Raw genomic sequence first — 20,644 nt, 5'->3', positions numbered from 1 at the left:
CATATTATATAGGTATATATTATTCACTTTTTTTATTCTTTGGGGCGAAAACACCGCGAGTTCACAATGTTGTTAAGCTATATACTATTATGTTTTTTTTATTACATTATATTTGGCCAATATCAGACAAACGATGCTTTGAACTAAAATAATGTGTTTGGTATTCCCTGCATAAAGGTCATTTTTGTAATGGACATTTTATTTGAATATATTTAACACCAGAAAAAATCAGTTTTAAAAGATTCTCGGGAATCAAAACTATATAATAAATGTCTTGTATATTTCCCAATGACATGGGAACTTATTCGATGCATATATCTGACATATAACATAATTCATATTTTGTATTCAAAGCGGAGCGAAGAATGTATTGGTTGTACACTGATGTGTGGTTTTTATTTATTTGTTTATTTTATTTTTTGTATCTTAAAAAAGATTATGGTTTCTAGAAGAAAATAAGTTTCCAGTACATTTTAAAATTATTGAGAAAAACAAAAATTTTTTTTCCAAAATAGAGAAATATTTAGATAAAAATTATTTTGTTTCTTATTGTACCTAATTAAAAATTATTGTCATTAGAGACTTTACATGTTCACCAAATATTTAATTCGAATTTTCTGGACATGGTATAATTTTTAAAATTTATTTCTGAAACATATTTACGATTCGTAAGGTGTGACCATATTCATGATCCACATACGTCTTGTTTATTTGGTAAAACGTATTATCTCAAACATTATTTCATTAGATGATAGAAAATTCCAGATTTTAACGGTAAGAATTGAAATCGAAAATTTGAAAACAAGTTTTGCATCAACCAAGTTAAACCCGATAGCCGATATAAGTACCTCTTGGTTGTATTATGTTATGTTAGGTTAGTTTAGATTAGGTTATAAGTGGATGTATACATATTTCCTCTTGTAGTTATTCGATATTGATGACACTATGATTATGTTATAGCCTATAGATGACCATTGAGGGTATAAAATTTAGGTACGACTATATACAATTTGCCACTGGCTTCTTATATTTTATTTTATTTGTTGATAAGATTTTAAGGAATAACATTTAAAATAATATTTGAACTATTTTTGATCTTAAATGTTATCTACTTATCTATGTAACTATGTTACATACCTATAACATATATAACATCTCCGCCATGTTAACCATAAAACAAATATGAAAATATAACTATGGAATTTTCAACGTTTGACTGCTTAGTATACAAAAGTCAACAATTGATGGGGATATCACTGGCTTTAGCCCATGAACTGTTGTAAACATGTGTGATACACGTCGATAACGATGCACTCATCACTGTTGTTAGAAAAATGTTCTAAAAAGCTTGTTTAACGGGTGTTTTATTCTTACGCTATTACTGAGATGTTGTTAGCCGTAATAAGTACCTATATATACTTTAAAACTGTAAGGTTTCTGAAAATGTTTCGGTAATTTTCTCTACACAATAGTAATAATAATAATAAAGACTGTCGTGCATCGTATATTAACGTGAATAAATACTTCGTGCCTGATAATTTATTAAACGACGAGAACCGCACTTAGTGATATAGTTGTCTCACGGGATGAAACGCAAGTCAAATGTCGAAAGGCTTAAAAAAAAAAACAATTTATGATAATTTTTTTTTATATTTACTTATTTACCTACAAAAATAATATAGGTATCGCCGTGTGCAGCTTTTAGTGAACAAAATTTTTATTGTGTTTTATATAGGTTTACTAAGTATATTTTTTATGTGGCTACCAAGAGCCAACTACTACAGCTAACAGTGCTGATTAATCTTTAAATCAACCCACAAGCATCGTCACTTATATTTTTGCAGACTGCAGATACATATATTTTTTACATTATCTTTAGGTACTAATTAATATTATTGCAGACAAAAATATAATTAATGTTTGTAATTAAAACACGCATAGTTAAAGAAATAAAAAAATTAGGATACAATGTTAAAAATAATACAACATTTTATTTTTCAATTATTGCAACTACCTATAGGTATTTTTAAATCTGGATACAGGTGCATTGATTTTAAAATATGGATTCCGAATCGGTGATTGTAAACCAGATCGATATTAATAATTTATTCACACTAAATCGATTGTAGAATTTTTTCAATTAGGATTAAATTATCAGCAATTACAGAACCAACGCACTTGCCATTAATAATATAACAATGAATAAGTGACGTTCAAATGTTGTTTTTGTCCTTAACAAGTCACGAGGATGTCCAAATAATTTGTTTCATAAGTTAACGGCTGAATTGGGAAGATATTTATAGTTACCGACAAGTAAGTGAACTACAGATAGGTATTACATTTATATAGCACTCGGATGAAACACGGCCGGAAAAAAAGAACAACCGGTTTCTAGTGCACGTTTAAGAAATATTTGTTAACTATACGATAGGTGCAAGTGAATGAATCGAAAATTTAGTCAATATTAAGTATACATGAATTCAATAATAGTAGAACGATTTCAGTATGCTTATGAGTTATGACATTAATACATTATAGGTAGTGGATTATAGTGTTGTGGACCGGCGCTGACTCATGCACCCATCAATACACAATATTGATAGTTGTTATGCTGTTTTAGATTATGTTCACTAAATATGAATGGACGGCCGTCTCTCCAAGTGAAAGTTGGAAATTACGACCCTTTATGTGATTGAATGTTATTATAATATTATGATGATGACGATGAAATATTGTTATGTATCATTTTTTCTTTCAAGAAATACCTATGCAATCTAATTATATAGGTAATTAAAAATATTGAATATATATTTTACAAAAGTTCTGTAAAAATAATCTATATTTATGCATTTTTCAGTTCAGCAGTTGATGTGATCTATATTTTCTTTGATTCTGGATGTTTGAATTCCATAAATACCTACACGATAAAATGTTTACAAAAATAAGAGCGATTTAAAATGATTCTCTTATTCGTTTTATTTATTTATTATATTATGTTATGTTAGAAAAAACTCTAAATGATGATTTAACAATAATGTGTTGTGCATATTAATGCATATGATGTATTCACATTTTGTTGTTGATATGATTTATATTTTCTGTGATTCTGTATTTTTGAATGCTATAAATATTTATACTATAAAATGTGTATACAAATAAGAGCGATTAAAAATGATTCTTTTATTTATTTTTATATTTATTTTATTTATTTATTGTATTATGTTATGTTAAAACATGTCTAAATGATAATTTAACAATGTGATATGTTTGAATTTTGGTTAGGGTAGCTGTACATTTCGATATATATTATATACATGTGTACAAGATAAACATGTGTATCGTTCATTCAAATGAATTCTCCTACACCCGATCTTTGCTCTGAAATCGTCCCTGAAATAAATATAGTCAAATAGCAATGACTGTCTGTCAAAACCCGAAGTAGGTAATATATTGATAAGAAACAGCAGAATAATGGTCAGAAATTATACATAATATACAAGCGCGATAATATCTGAGGTGACATCACTATGATGACAACAATGCGGGAGTTTGAATTTTGAGTAAGTACATCGAATACACGGAGAGTTTGTGATAACACCGTTGGAGACATTTATATTATAATATGGACGCGTTGATGTAGATTGTAAGTATTGCATGACGTGTTTTCAAGGAGACAGCCCCAGGTGTTTGAAACATTAATTGGTCAAAGACTACTTAAATAATAATATATTACTTCGCGGGTTTATGACGATAGTGACAACGGAAAAGTTGAAACGTCCGAATGTCTTAAGAATTCACAAGTGTCGAAAGATGTATAAGTATGGGCAATGGGTATCATATTATATTCCGACTAGAATTGTAGGAAATTAGATAATTTTATTTATGTGGGTAAATATTTTACAAAATGAACGATACGTTTTAACAATTAAAATGAATGGTGAGACTGTGAGGGTATTTTATCGGTCATACTAAGGGTATAATAGAATTCCACTACTTCATTTGGTCAATTTGCACTCAGGACAGAAAAAGGTAATGTTCAAATTCCAGTATTGCACTCGTTTCGACGAATATATAAAACATATTTATCAACATATATGCGTCAATGGTTGTAAGTATAAATTGTGTTTTTAATATATTATTTAATATTAGTTGTTTTTATTATGATAATATTAAATACGTTCATTTTTAAAAATTAATATACAATAATATAAAAATGGGTTTTGTATTTGAAAATTAATAAATAGCTTTTAACTAGTGTAAACTGTTAATGTCACAATTGATTAATATACTTAAAAATATATCAAACATAAAATTCAAAATATTAATAAAACTACACATTGCTGTGTAGTTATAAATCAATAGCAACTACCTATTGATTTTTATTGGATATCGATTAAGTGATTGTATAATATTGACACTAATGAATAATGATATACCTATTTGACTTACAACCAAGAAACACAACGCATAGTTATCCTGCAAATTTACCAGTTGTATAATATACCTTTTTAGGACACAATTACTATGCAAAAGTACACACTAGTACCTATAGATTTTAAAATATTTTAAGATCATAATAAACTGTAATATATTAATATAATTTATAATATTTAAACTAGGTAAAATGGTCATGAAATAGAATTTGATTTGTTTAAGGTACGAGGATAAAATATTATTAGTACCTAATTTTGTGTCGGTATGACTTGGAGGAAATATGTATGTTATGTTGTATGATCACCGTGAATCATAATAATTATAATAATATTCACGTATGCAATAATATTATGGAATATTTTTTTAAAGTCTTAGACGTGCATGCGCATTATCCTCCCTTGGTGTAATAAGAATTGTGTCAGAGCAGCACGATGTAAACGTTATATTATTTATTTCAGTATAAGTTATTGAGTTTTTCGAAGGAAATATTTTATCATTACACCGCATGTTTAGCTATTTTATTGGTCGTACAGCAAAAAAAAAACTACGATTCCCAACACGGTACACTTTTTTGCATTCCAGATGGTCATTTACGTGTCAAGATCCTAACTATTTATTATATATAATTTGGTGTCGTGCAATATCAATAAAACAATTTCAACGATATGAAATGTCACTATCGCAGGGTACTCACTACAACGTTCGTTTTTCACCAGCGAATTTCGACTGATATAGTTATAAACTGTTTAGTTAATAACTTAAATTAAATTTTAGGTTATAATATTAAGATTTGATGATGAAATAACACTATTATCGGTATATATTAGAATTCCAAATATTGGATGGGGAATATAACATTTTGTGCAGTTTTAATAATAATGACGTCATTTAAAAAAGTAAAACGTTTTTATTTATATTTTTATGATGACCTACAAGCTGAACGTTGTTAATATCGTACAATCGGGTGGATCCGAGTTCACAGAAACAATATCATGATTTTTCAAAAATAACGCTATCACATTATTTCTTGTGAACATGAACATTTCCTCGTATCTTTGATATTATTTTGCAAATATGTATACATATAATATAAATATATAACTATTTGTTTACGAAAAAAGTTCTATATACTGTTAGACTTGTTAGAGTATAAAACATGCATGCATATATGTATTATAAAATGTGTCCTTATCCCGTACAATCTCATACGTGAATTTCATAAAGTAATTTAATTAAGTAGAAAAAAACTCTGAAAACTGGAGTTGTACCAAAACTAATTTTTGCGAGATATGAAGTTAAAAAAAATTGTTTTACCAACGCAATTTAGACCTTGTCATGTTGGTACAACGTGAGCACATGATGACATTACTATTATCAAGAAAACCTAAAAGAACAGACTTTTGTTATTTATTTAAGTATATTATTATAATAGAAGTTTCAAAAAACTAAATTGAAGACTACCTATATAGTTACCAAAAATATTCATAAATTGTGTCACCATTATTATTATAATAGATATTATGCTAATTTATTAAAACGAGCATATCCCAGTCTTATGCTCATATCGTTAGACTTTGTGAATCATCAGAAGTTATTTAGCAATTTGAACAAACTTGATTTTATATTTAACGACTTTTACAGTTATTACATTTTTAGCCATTTATTAGTTCAAAGTTTTAGCTTTAAAGTACATAATTCGCATTTAACTTCAAGTTTTAACAACAATAAGATATTTTTATTCTCTGTTCATTTATTAGAAAACAAGACATATTTTTTTTCATTGAGACTTGAGAAAGTTTAAAAACTGATATCAGTGCCTACAGTTTGTTATGTTTATTTAAAATAATAAAATATATGTTCATGCTAAATAATACTAAAATGTTCTATTTTAAAGCTTTAATAGGAAATATTATACAACTCTATATTCTAACGCACTAGGGAAGTAAGGGGATTATGCCACTACTAATAATGTATTTAATATGCTTTGGGAAGTTGGTTTTAAACCTTATTTTAGAGGAAAATATAGTATCATTTACCTAAAATTAAGCCTAGAACTTGTTAAATATTGAAATATCATAAAATAAAGACATAATTATCTAACTCAATTAGTTTATACAATTTTTATTTTTTTTATTTTAATACTTAAAAGGTATTATATAACAATGTAAAAATTTCCTCAAATTCAAATCGGTGCGCATTATTATGTCCACATATTTTATTTATAAAAATGTGATGATTTATTGATACCAAAATATAACCTTATATACAATGGTCCGTACATATGTGAGCTCAGTAGACCTTATAGTATTGTATATATATTGTATACAATAGGAGATAATTTAACAGCAAGCTTCTTTAAAAAAGGGCGAACATTTTTAACCAAGAGTTCGTAGATTGGTAGTCATTGTTCCATGCGGTGGCTCTGAAGTGAAAATAATTTTTTTTCCAAACAAAATGTAAAACATTAAGTTTAGAATTTAATTAACCCATTATATTGTGAACATGTTGATAATATTATAATACATATTCAAATTTTGAATAATATGGTAAAAAAAGTATTTTTGATTAATATGATAATTATTATTAATAATAAAAATTTCCATGACCCAAATAAAACGTTGCGATAGGTTCTTATCTGCCTTCTAATCTTTCTTAAAACTCCCAAATCGCACCCTTTATAATTAATTATCAATACACCTCCAATCCATTAAAAACATTTTTCACTTCTCGCTTCTTTTATACCATCGTTGTTTAACAAATTACATATATATATATATATATATAATTCTTCATTCACCATTTTCCTCATAATTCACTATTTCTTATTTTTATTTTTCCGTGTTTTTCATTCTTATTATCATTATGTCAATCATAGTATGCATGCTTGTCATAATTAAATAAATAGTGTGTTATCGTTCAGTTGTAGGTAATATAAGTAAATAGTAAGTACTAATATTCTGAATTATGAATTATTATCTAATAAAAGCTCTATAAAAAAATCTATATTTTTCGAATTTTATGTTCCCACTAAAATAAGCTTAAAATTAATAAGGTTTGCATAATATAATATTTAATTTATGCAATATTGATCGCTTTTTCTTCTGTAACTTTGTTCTGTTTGCATTCAACATTTATAGAATTCGTTGTTGCATTGTTTTATAAATCCAATAAGCATGTTGTTATTGTTTTGCTTAACAATTGATTTATAGTCATATATTTGTTTTGCATGACGACAGTCTGTATGGTAAGTTGTGCGATTTCGGTAGACAGTTTGTGTTTTTATTTTTATGTTTCAGTTAAGAGAAATCGTTTTCTTCGACGTCATTCGAAGATAGTATATTATTATTATCAGTATTTGAAAAATGAAAGGTTACAAGACAAAATGCTGCTTCAGTTGTTTTTTTATTATTATTTTTATTATTAAACTTTAACTTATCCTCCCTGTGTCACGAACCACGACATTACACGGTTCTGCTGAAATTCTACGAAGTAATCCCTCTTTACGGGTTTTTTGCATTGCAAGCTTATTTTATATTCATGTCCTGTTTTTTTTTTTAATTGTATTTGCATGCAATGAATTGTAAAAGTCACTTTTCTACGATAAATGTACATAAAACATAATTACCTAAGCTAATATTCTATATGACATAATAACTTTATAATATTTTGTTATATGTTTTGAATTTGATACAATTGATATGACCTATAAGGCTATATACATACAATCCTTACGAATTACTGTACAATAATGTCATATTTTCTCATAATTGTTACACACAACTTATTACCTAAAGACCATTGCAGAATTTTACTGGTGATACATCATAAATTCATAACAGATGCAGGGAAGAGAGGTTTCCCTAGTCCCTAGTTTTATTTGCAGGGAGGCCAACACTAAAGTTTTAAACTAAGTTTTTGCATATTATAGTTTTAAGTTGTTAGAAAATATATATTTATTTTTATAAAAATGTATTGAGAGGATGTGTTGTATCCGTCTTATTAACTCACAATAGCATCATAGTATAACATAGTATAACACATAATATCCATAGTTGGATAGAGACAATATATTATGTGGGTAGGCAATTTTAACCACACAATAATATTACAAAATAAAATATACATTTTTTTAAATGTACTCATTTAATTTACTGTTAACAATTAGAATGTGTATACATTAATCATTCATATGCTATATTTTATCAATAAATTAATGTTATAAAAATAAATTCAGTTACAAAATAATGAACAATCAATAAAAAATGAAACATTTTTAAAAACGTACAAGGTAAGAATCCTGTGGATTTTAGCCACATTTGCCCTCCTCCAAAAAAATTCTCCTAAACGGACGATGGATTGATATTGAATATAAATGAGTTGTTTGAAATAAAAACGACTAAAATCTGTGAAACCAAGTTGTCGAAAATGTTATATGTCAATTGCGTGCTTGTCTCTCTTATATAGTTATGTAAAATACAAAATAAAAAAAATATTTATCGTATTCCGGATTAGCAATAATACCCGATTTAATATGAAACGATAGCGTTGTAATAATATTGTAAGTACATAATATTATTATTATATCGCAGGTAATAACTAATAACAAATAAAGGTAGTCTTCCTTTTCATGACCGGTAAATTGGCTACAATAATTATTCCGCGAGCACCGGGTCTTCTCACAACGCGAGTTTCGTATCTAGAAGTTCAACGTGTATTAATTAATAGTCGTTTATTTTTGTTCCGTGCTTTGTGAAACGTAAATTTAATAGACATTTAAATTAACGTTTCGTTTTATCAGTTGGCATAGACAACGGGAATGGTTCGAATGGGAAATTGAATTTTTTTCTTTCATTTTCCGCAAATACTATACGCCACTACGACCTAACTTATATAGTATACGGGGTTATACTTAAGTAGACCTAAGTAGTGTATATTTTATAGATAAAACATTTTAACGGGTGCTAACAATAATCGACGAGCTTTCATTTGACGAGTTCGGGTTGACAGACTCGGAAATTGTGGGTGGTGACCGGGATCCCAATGCTAATAATGATATACAATAACGATGATAATAACAATAATCATTATAATAGGTAATAATTTATTATTATTCACTGACAGTAGTTGTAGTTATCGATTGTAGTATAGTAATAATGTGTATGTGTGGCTTGGCGTGGCGCGTTGGCTGCTGCCATTCGCGGAATGCGACTGTGAGTGAGTAACGGCCACAGCTACTAGCTCCCGGATGGGTGACCACCTGTGTTCATAGTAGTTAAAAACCTTGCCACACATACACGTGTTTGCTACCCACTGCAATAACCCTAACAATCGTAAAAACAACCTACAGTACCAACCTTATCCCAACCACAGCTCACAACCCCTACAACAGCTAATGGCCTTAGTCGCCGGCCTTAAATTTAATAAAAAAAAAAAAAAATGTATATCGATACAGCTACACAACACGTGGGATTCCAAACGAGGTTTCTCGTCCTGCTGTGATATATATACCCTAGATTGAACCAATTCTAATAAGCCCGTTTGTTGTTATAACTATATCAAAACAATAACTTGTTCAGTAGCTATACATACCCCATATCTGCGTATGGCTATGATCTAGTGTCTAGTAAAAATCAAGTACAAAATGTCGATATAGATGGACAATCGGTGAGTGTATAGATACCATGGGTGTTTAAAAATCTTTTATTTAAGAAAGGATGTGACCCACTATCGCAGATATGAGCGAAAACCGTATAGGACAAAACCGCACTCAGATTTTAAAATATCTAGATATCCCATTACCGCACACAAATTTAGTCGCATATTTTTAACATAGTAAAAAAAAAATCATAACTCGGAATTTGGCCACTCGAAAAAATGTATTCTTCAAAATTATTGGACACCTTTTATGGTTAAGAAATAATCTTTCAATAGTACACATGTCGTAAAACTATTTTGATAGCAGTGCAAGCCATCTAGTTTTTCTGTAGCTCAGTAATTTCGGGTACTCAGTTCTATAGAATCCTCGGAATTTTGTTTTTTGATTTTCGTTAATTCTTGTGCTACCTTCTGGAAACCGGACATCTTATAGTGCTCAGAAGATTACTCAAAGAATAAAGAGACATGGGTACGAAAAACGTCACTGTTCTTTTCAAAACTTTACTTTAGTCACCCTATAAAATTTACATTTCTTACGATAGAAATGCTGCTCTTAATTATTTTGATGTAATAACATGCACATTTTGAATTTTTTAATTCAGATTGAGTATTTTAATTTAATTTAATTTAAATTTAATTCTATGTAATATTTTATAATTCAGTTTGTCTGTTTGTGTTGGTTTTAATAAGTCTGTGTGGTATCGAATGGTTATTGTGTGCGGAAATAGGCTATATATTTTCATAAATCTGTGTGGTATCATACTATTTTTGTGTGTGGTATTGGGTCATGTATTTTGTGCCATAATGAAAAGAAGTGCCGTTAAAAAATAGAAGAAATTTTCAGGCTAAAATATAAAGATTAGGTAACAGTTTAGCTTAAATGATGATTAAATAGAAAACCAATAGTTTGTTATAATTGTATACGTTTTATTTAAAAGGTGGCAATTTTGATTTTCAAGTATAATTTATCAACTGGTCCAATATAGGCAACATGAATTATGGTTCTCAACTCAAACCACGAGGAATTATTAATTTGATTGCCAAAATAATAAACTCATATCAAAAAAGGGTTAGGTTTCCGTGTGGGTCACTATAATAGATCATGGATGTGGTGAATTTGAATTCAATGATATAAAATCATTGTAATAATATTACGATACAAAAACGATTCTGACCGAAGACGGTTTATCAGCCTACCTGCCTACCTATATACTGTTATCAGTTTATTTAATGATATAATTGCAATTTATTTTACTATTAGTAAAACAGTAGGTTGAATTTATTTTTGCAACAATATTTCACTAGATATACTTTAAAAGTTTCAAGTATACACTAATAATACCCATAAAAAACAACTTAAATCGTTATTCTTCGTAAGTATAAGTATCCAATTTTATCAAAATTTGAATTTAAAATATCTATTTAAAAAAACAGTGTTTTTAAAATTATATAAACTTTTAAAATGTATCAACTTATAAAGAACCTTGTATTAAATTTTCAAGCTTTTTGACTCGGTAAAAATGTTTTTATCGTTATTTTAAATTATAACATATATAAACAGCTCAAAAAAATTTAAAATAAAAGAATACACATCAATGTAAAATCAATACATGCAACGCTTCGTCCAGTATCTAAAATTGTTTTAATAATTCATTAAAATATCAAAAACTAAAGTCAATCAAATATGACACATTGAGGTATCGACTTGGAAATAATAATTAATTAAAATAACCTCATAGAATATCATGCAATAAAATGCATATTAATTAAATAGTCAATATAAACCCTATAATTATTTGAATATTGGCTAAAAAGCTAATTAAATAATAGTTTATAAAACTAACATTTTATTTTTAGGTAACAGTTGGTGGTCAAATTTAAACAACTCAATAGTTCTTGAGAAATGTAAATAATTACATTTTAAAATATTCTTAATAAAGAACGAAGATGAGTATTTATAACGACTGCCCGAGAGTGCGAGAGCGTAACAAATATAAAAACAAGCTTTGCTCACTCCACTGTTGGGGGTTACTGCATGAGCAGTGGGGCGTTGCATCAATATTCACCTTCTCCGTTGCCGAGTTGAGTGCTCTCAACGTACCTACCCCACAACACCTCACCCAATCACCATTTATGAGCATTTCACTTATAGTTGTATCCTCCTATTTGCCAACATGCCAACTATAGTGTACTATCTATCGCGACATAAGAAATTTAACTTCAAAAAAGTTTTTCGCAAACGTTTGCCATCACTTTTGGGAAGAAAAAAAACAACCCTTTTCTGAAATCCAGTTCTAGCTGGTTGTATTATAATCATAGGCGGAGATCTTGTGAAATATTGAGGGGGGTTCAAATATTTGATGGCAAACAGACCAGTGGGGGCATTGCCCCCACACCCCCAACAAACTAATTTTTACATTAAATCACTCATAAAAAATTGTTCTCGTTGACTCGTTATCATAACAACTTAAATAGTTACAAACATAAAAAAAAGAATAATTTATTAATAAACGATTTAAATTTAAATATTTTAAACATATTTGAACTAAATTATTTATTTAAAATCTAAATCACAATCTCAAAAGAAATGTATTCCCAAGAACATCAAACAATAAGTAAAATATAATTTAGTATAAAATGGTTCATTTAATCACAATAAACTTTACGATAGGTTTAATATAGCTATAGCGATAGTCCTATAATAGCTATCGCTTCTCGAGAATTAATAAAAATTAGGAAAAGAAATATTTTTCCCATCTAAAATAGAACGGTATAATATGTTATTCAATATAGATGGCCAATTGGTACAAAATATGTACAATATTAGTTATATAAACACAATTTAATATTATTGTGAATTGTGACTTAATTGTTCGGTATGTTACCGTAAATAATAAATTGGTAAATACTAAATAGTGTGTATGTAATGTACTAGGTACACTTATATAGATGTGGATATAAGAATATAAAATAATGAAAAAAATTCTGCAAACTGTACAAAATTACGGTATTGTTTGTTTAATATTCTTAGGGGAACTTTAACTTCAAATCATTTATTTTGGGGGGACTAAGCCCCCGTAAGCCCCCTCCCCCCGATCTCCACCTATGATTATAATATTATACTGTTAATGCGGCCCGGCTTATTAAAATATTTGTCATCGATCATCTTATAAACGACGGTGTAATATTATAATTAGTTGACAAATAAATCATTATTCTTCGACGAGCCTGAAAAAAATCAAAACAAACATCGTCTACTCGAGGTCTACCTATATCACAATATCGAAGAAAACAATGAGAATAAATACAAATATAATAGCTACAAACGGAACAAATACAAAACGTTTCGTATCTGTTCGAGATATAGCCGTACACAAATTGATGTCGCATACCTTGAGTACGATTGCCGTAGTAAACTTTGGATATTTTCCCCACCGGTCGCGTTTGTTCGCGCATAGACAATAGGATTTAAACTTTCGGATTCACTTTAATATTATACCGTGTATCTATATGTATACTTTTCTACATTACATGTTATACGTGCAGCTTGAGAGTACATTGAAAAAAGGATTTTATGCGGGCGAAAATCAAAATAACGCCTCTGATTTTATATTTCCGACGAACGCACCGTATCGATAATGTACGGAGAAATTCTGTCGACACTCGAGAGTAAAATATCTATTGTTGAAAGGAAAAAATCAACAAAAAAAAAAAAAAACACATCGGAAACTTAATTGCGCGTGCGTTACGGTTTTACAAAATATATGCGCACGTGTGCACGTACGTGGCGGCGGCGCCTATATAATAATAAATAAAAATATTAAATAATAATATGATGGAACGAAAGAAACGTATGAAACACTGACACTGTACGTAATTCTATATACAATATATGTCATATATACATATGACTTATTGAAAACAATGTCTGACACACCTCGGAACTAAAATAATGGGTATTATGATGCTCGGGATTTGGAAAATCCGTTGAAAGCATTCGAATCGGATTCTATTGTAATATTATTTGAATGGCGAAAACACCGTGTTAATATCTGTATAGACATCTACCAAATAAGTAAAGTATCGTGAGTCTATTTATCCAAGCAATGGTATAGGTCCATAATCAAAATACTATGTTTTTTGTAACGTTTTAAAAAAAATCCAAGTTTTTAAATCCAAGTTTCGTGTATACCATAAATTCATAGTTATCAATAGGCTTACTAGCTCAATTCCCAAACCAGCTAAACTGTAGTAGGTGTGAATTGATTGAAGAGTGTCCATGTGTACACGATCACCGAATAATAGTCAGAATACGGTTATAAAAAATAATATTATTCAAGTATACGATCGTAGATCAGTGTATAATAGTTTATGTCTAGGAAATATGTGAATATCACGGTGTCAAGCGCCAAGATGTTAATATACTCGTACTGCAGTATGCATTCTTCCAAAGGACAATACACTTACAGTAGATTATTATAGTTATTATATTTACCCATCAAATTAACTGCTTATCATATTTTTTTTTATAATTGATTATAAACTATGTAATTGTTTATTAAAAGATTGTAAGATTTAATTTCATATATTAAGTCCATATATTGGTCATGAAAGTTATCATTTATTTTTAATAAATAAGTTTCACAAACTAATATTCAGAAAACATTTGAACGAATAACCATGCAATAATATTTGTTTTATCTCACCTGTAAAATTCGCTTCTTTTTACGATTAATATTATCATAATATGATCTACAACAAATTATTATTGTACCGAACACATATTGTATTTGAAACGAATAATTCATCGAAAGGCGAACAGTGTTATTTTCACATAGACTGCGCCACCTGAGTGCCATTTTGTTTCGTATCAATATCATCCTTAAGACCACACAACTTTTTTTTATATAATGCTTGTATTAAAAGAAGACAAGAACATAATATTACACTTAGCCTCGAACAGAAACCACATCGTACATACACATACGGTTAAAACGTTTCTATAGGCAGGCGCCTACTTGGAAACATAATGCCTCACAGCTAGGAGTGTCGAAGTATTGGATTTCACATTAGAGAGGACACGAGCCTATATCGTTACAACGAAATCCATCAATAATAATATTATATTATTATCTATCCAATCGTATCGATTCTTGAAAACACTCGCCATCGAATTATAGTCTACGCATTGCACAATAATATTATTTATAGAGGGCTTTATTGCTGAATAGTACTTTTACCCTGTCTACGGGGAACTAAAATACGCGTTTTCGTGATTTTTAGATTTTCGGTCTAAACTCGCTTGCTGTACTACCGCAATGCATAGTCGTTTGCGTTACTCTCGTATTTATAATAATAATAATAATAATAATAATAATAATAATATGACGCCGCGAGTCCGGTGCCGGTGCGCATGCTTGAATTTGGTTATGCGATGCGTGTGCTCGCTACGGGCATTTGAAAATCAGTGGCCGTTAGGGTGTTTTGACGCGAAGGTGTCCAAGTATACGCGAGTACCGAACCGCCTGAGAAATTTCATACACATAAGTTCGCGATATTACGATATAGTACAAGTAAATAATTATAGGTTTAATACAGCAGGAACAATTAATAGTGCGTTTCGACTTGACATTATGTTGGTCCTCGTCGACTGATTAAATCCGTTTTTGCCGGTCGTCATAATACATCTGAGAATTTTCGAACAAGTGTGTTAAGTGGGGAATCGTCGTCTTAGGTGAGTTCTTTTTTACACACATTTCACATATATACGTCAAATGACGTACCTTACAGTGCGTTATCAATGAATTGTTCGAGTGTAAATTGAGATTTTTCGATTAAACTGATTACAATGAATAAAAATATATTTTTAATCAGAAGAATACAATTTTAATTTTTAAACGGTCTTAACAAGTATAAAAAGAAGAAATTTTGGATTCAAATGGTTCAATTACGCATATTATTATGATTTCTTCTTTGAATTTTTTTGGAAAACCCAGTAAAACTATTTTATAAATGTATTATATGCATAGTTATTAGGTAGGTATAGCTAATTTTTTTAGAATATTATATGATTTATATAACCTATATACAAATATTATTATGACATAGCATATACTGACAAAAAACTTAACCTTCAATTAATTTTTAATATGTTTACTGAATATACTTCTCGATTAAAAGTAAAACTATGGTGCAACTTATGACGCCAGGGAAATGAAAACAATTTAAGTTGTTGAGTTTTTTTAGTTATCGAAACATTGAAATATTTTGTGTAGGTAGGTGTTGCGTGGTGTACATGCAGTTTAATTTAAAATTATACGTTATTCGAATTATCCAAGTTTTAGGCTTATATAAAACTTTGGTTTATGGAAAATGTGCTGCATTGCATATAAGATGTTTAAAACTAATAATAGCCATAGACGTAATTAAAATATATTTAGTGACTTAAATTAACATACCTAAAGAATCATTTCAAATTATAATTTAAGCTCCAGCTATATTGTTATTGCATTCAAATACGGTGAAATATTTTTCATACCCACATAATAATGTAATATTCTTAAGCAGTATGACTTATATATATGTATAAAGTATAATGTATAGAACATCATTAATTTGATATTTTTTAATACTGTAAGATATTGTAAAACTATATACCTATATATTTTACTATAACAAAGTGATGTTTAGAGTGTTTTTTTTAAAGAAAGTTTTAAAAATTGACACTTTTTTAATTATATAACTTTTTACCACCCGTTTTTACCCAAACCTTACCTTGTATTTTTTAAACTTAATATAATGTTAAAATTCATATTTTAACAATATTATCGTTCTATGGAGTTTAGTGTTATGCCATAATGCTTAAACTATTTATTTAAAAAATAAGACAACTATATAGGAGACAAAACCATTTCTTTGCATAAATAGGTACCTTACTTATAGTTACAAAAATTTACTAATTTGTACAAATAAAGATAGTATGTATTAAATATTAATTGTTGATTGAGATTTTATGAGAAAAAATATGTCATTTGTTGTGATTAATAACAATTTGTTGAAAATGTATTTAACAATAGACGTATTTATAACATATAACTATATTAGTAATAGCTTTTACTTATACTTAATCTGTTATTTAATTTTTGAATAATGAACATTTTAAAAGTGAAGTAAGTTTCTTAAATTTAAATGTAGAACAAAAACGAATTTTTTTTTGTATTTTAATATAACATAAATTATTCTAGTACAGCATAAAATCTCACAAATAAAAACAATAAAACAGTGAAAGTACTCTTTATATTGAAACAGTATATTTTAGTTTAAAAAAAATGTTGATACAAATATTAAGAGCTAAATGGTATCAAATTAAAATGTATAGAAGTAGTTTCATGAGTGATTGAATTGAAAAAATGTACATGACGCATAATTAACATTTTTTTTTTACTTACTCAATAATTAAATAATAAATTGATCACTTCTATTTGAACACTTCTAATGCAATTATTTTACAGTACTTCTATTCTTAAAAAACTAGTTGTTACATTACGTCATAACATCGATTCAAACATTTTCATTGAAATAAATTATCTACCATATAAATATAATTTCTTCGTCACGTTTCAGTGAATCATTGGCAAAAAACAACATTTGTTAGGACCGCTTAAAAACTATATATTTATTTTTGATTCTGAGCGGTATTTATTTATTTGATTACAATACGTTATCCGTGAGCAGTTAAAAGCATTTCGTGCATTTTTGTGACAGTTTCGCAGAGTTTGAAATGAAATTTAACGTTTGCACGAGTTACTAAACGTCATGGTTTAAAACGTGACATGTTTTTATGAAATGTGACTAAAATCGAGTTTACGGGAATTACATTTCAATACACAAACCAGAACGGTGGTTGAAAATTGTATCGTAATAATTACTTTCTCTTGCCTTCGCCAGAGTATATTTTCGACCCAATTGGCAAAATCTCTGACGATGTTCATTATTCGCGTATTATTATGATACTGTAGGTTATAGGTACATGGACGCATATGGCGATTGACAATTCGTATGCGCGGGCACGCATATAATATACGACATCAAACATTTGTTTTTATTGAGGTAAACCGATCGCTGATATAAATAACTGTAACTTACTGTGTATACTTCTGACTTATATTCCATTATGTTAAGGTTAACCTTGTTATTTTTGTAACGGATGCGAGTAGGTACATTTTATACATTTATTTATTCTTTATGAAGTTAACGAGCTCCACTGAACATGTTTTTTTTACATTTTTACATTCATTACTTATTTACATATTTCTCGATGCCCGACAACTGCAATATCATATAAATTAGTTATTTATTATGGTTTTCGAACGACTGCATAAAAATTTGTCTGTAAAATATGAATTTAAAAATCAGAAACCAACAATTTACTTATATATTATAACATTATATTATGGGATAGTCTGACAGTACCTATGTGATACTAAGTATATAAATCGTAAATACACTAATGCTCTTCGCACGGGTTTCCCGTAAAGTGTCATGATCGAAAAAAAAAATATACAAAATATAGTTATTATAGTTTAAATACGAAAAGAATGTCGGAGAAAAAATATCTTTAACATTACCGTCCATCTTAAAGAATTATATCTGTTCTATGGAATTGCGTACATGAGCTGCCATACCTTACGAAAAACGACAATATTAATAATAATAATAATAATAATAATAATAATAATGACAATAATAAAAAATCTCCTACCATTTTCTATTACGCATTTCTGGTTGAAAAGATAATATATATATATATCCATGTACCTGGCTAAAGTTTATAGATTGTGTGTTGTTTGCTGTCCGTAATAGGCTTGGCCGTGCCATACTTCAAATGCCTGCGATAAATTCAAACGGTATAAGCCGTTGTGTTTTGTGAACAACTATTTTCCGTTGCTGTATACAGTCACACAGTAACGGTTTTCACACGGAAGTTAACACTTTATAAATCACTATGCGTGATCTCCCGTGGCGCGGTATATGTTGTAATTGGAGTATAACATACTATTTTTTTTTTTTTTTTTTTGATGACTTAGTTTCCAACATTTTTCTGTACTGACATTTTTGTCGAAAAACATACAATTTTGAGTTCTTATTTCAACGTTGGAAAAAAAATAACGTTTTATCTCAATAAAAATCCTTTTGTTAAACCACATGGCTTAGTCACATTATTGTTATTAAATTAAAAGTATTTTTCGCTCGACGAAAAGTTAACAATAATGCCGAATGAAGTTTAATCACATTCGCTTCATAATAATTCCAAATAAGTATTATAATTGGAAGAAATGAACATTTTAGAAATGAAGGCACTTTATTTGTGTAGTGGATCAATGTTATAATATCGTAGAATTAGACAAACAACCTTATGCAAATGTTAAATCGATTGGCCAATTATAGTCCACTTAAGGAATAATTTTTAGTTTAAGAAATCCGACGAATAAGTTTTGAAAACCATCACAATGTACTGTCATTGTTAAGTGTACGGAGTTTATTTTAGAAATACACTCAAATGATCGTATAATATAGTTTTTAAGCGCGACTAGTTATTCAAATAATAAACTATAAAACTAAATTTTTGTTTTAGATTCTGAGCGACGACTTGTTTGTTTTACAATGATATATTCTGTGTGTTTTTTGTTGTTTTTATAACATTTTGAGCAGTAAAAAATGATAGTTTAACTTCGATAGTAGTTTTTGATAGCAAATTGGATCTAACCAGTATCTAATTTAGTAGGTTAAAGCTATTATTGTCGGTATTCAATTTATAAGTTAATTACAATAATGTAATACAATTTTTGCTTTATTTAAGACAACAAAAATAGTTAAACGTACCAATAGAAAAGTAAATTACTTATAACCTTCCTAGTTATATAAATAAATAATAAAATAGATCCTTAGGAATTGTGGCTGACACACTGTACCCGCTTAGAATCGTTTTTCGTATTCAACGATTTATTGACATCCATTTCACTGACCTTACTGATTGACGAGGTACACTCAAAACCAACTATACCTACTTATATAAGTAGAAAAAATTCAGCGGTTTTCGGTAAATATTACTTTTATTTAGGGTATTTTAATTTAAAATAAGTTTCATAAGTCTTATTGCACAAGCGTCGTGCAGCTGGGAATAACAAAGTTAAAAAATTTACCAACATTTGATTAATTGGTCTGTGTAAAAAACTATAGAAACTTTTTCAATGTTTACCATGGGATTTGGGTAGTTGGGTACATAAAGATGTATTAAGTTTTTTTTATGAATTACCTTTTTTATTAGGGAGACGGTTTGTTTTTTTTAACTAAGATAATAATATTACTATTAATCGTGGTAATTAGGTATACTAGAACATAAAGTGAGTATTATATAATTATTAATCCCGCACAAATACCCAGACGCACTACTATAGAATCCGATGAATTATACATGAACTTTATCGTATCATATTGAATATTGATATATATAAAACTAACCGTGAATAGAAAAACTTGTCATCGGTAATATTAT

The 20,644-nt window shown here is 28.5% G+C and overlaps 2 long non-coding RNA genes across 3 annotated transcripts in view; both read left to right on the top strand.

Annotated features, from left to right (window-relative positions):
• Positions 1-2,017: 2,017 nt before the first annotated feature.
• On the top strand, positions 2,018-2,950 carry LOC111042312. Its single transcript, XR_002605425.1, has 3 exons — positions 2,018-2,313; positions 2,621-2,786; positions 2,858-2,950. It is a non-coding gene; the product is annotated as an uncharacterized LOC111042312 (long non-coding RNA).
• Positions 2,951-15,561: 12,611 nt separating this feature from the next.
• LOC111042304 overlaps positions 15,562-20,644 on the top strand; it is a 72,923-nt gene continuing 67,840 nt past the window's right edge. For both annotated transcript variants that reach the window (XR_002605424.1, XR_002605423.1), the window contains exon 1: positions 15,562-15,823. This is a non-coding gene — a long non-coding RNA (uncharacterized LOC111042304). The remainder of the gene's footprint in view (positions 15,824-20,644) is intronic.

Source organism: Myzus persicae, unplaced genomic scaffold, assembly GCF_001856785.1.
Source record: "Myzus persicae strain clone G006 unplaced genomic scaffold, MPER_G0061.0, whole genome shotgun sequence".
NCBI lineage: Eukaryota > Metazoa > Arthropoda > Insecta > Hemiptera > Aphididae > Myzus > Myzus persicae.
Note: the sequence above shows the minus strand (reverse complement) of the source record. Positions and strands in the feature narration are given on the sequence as shown.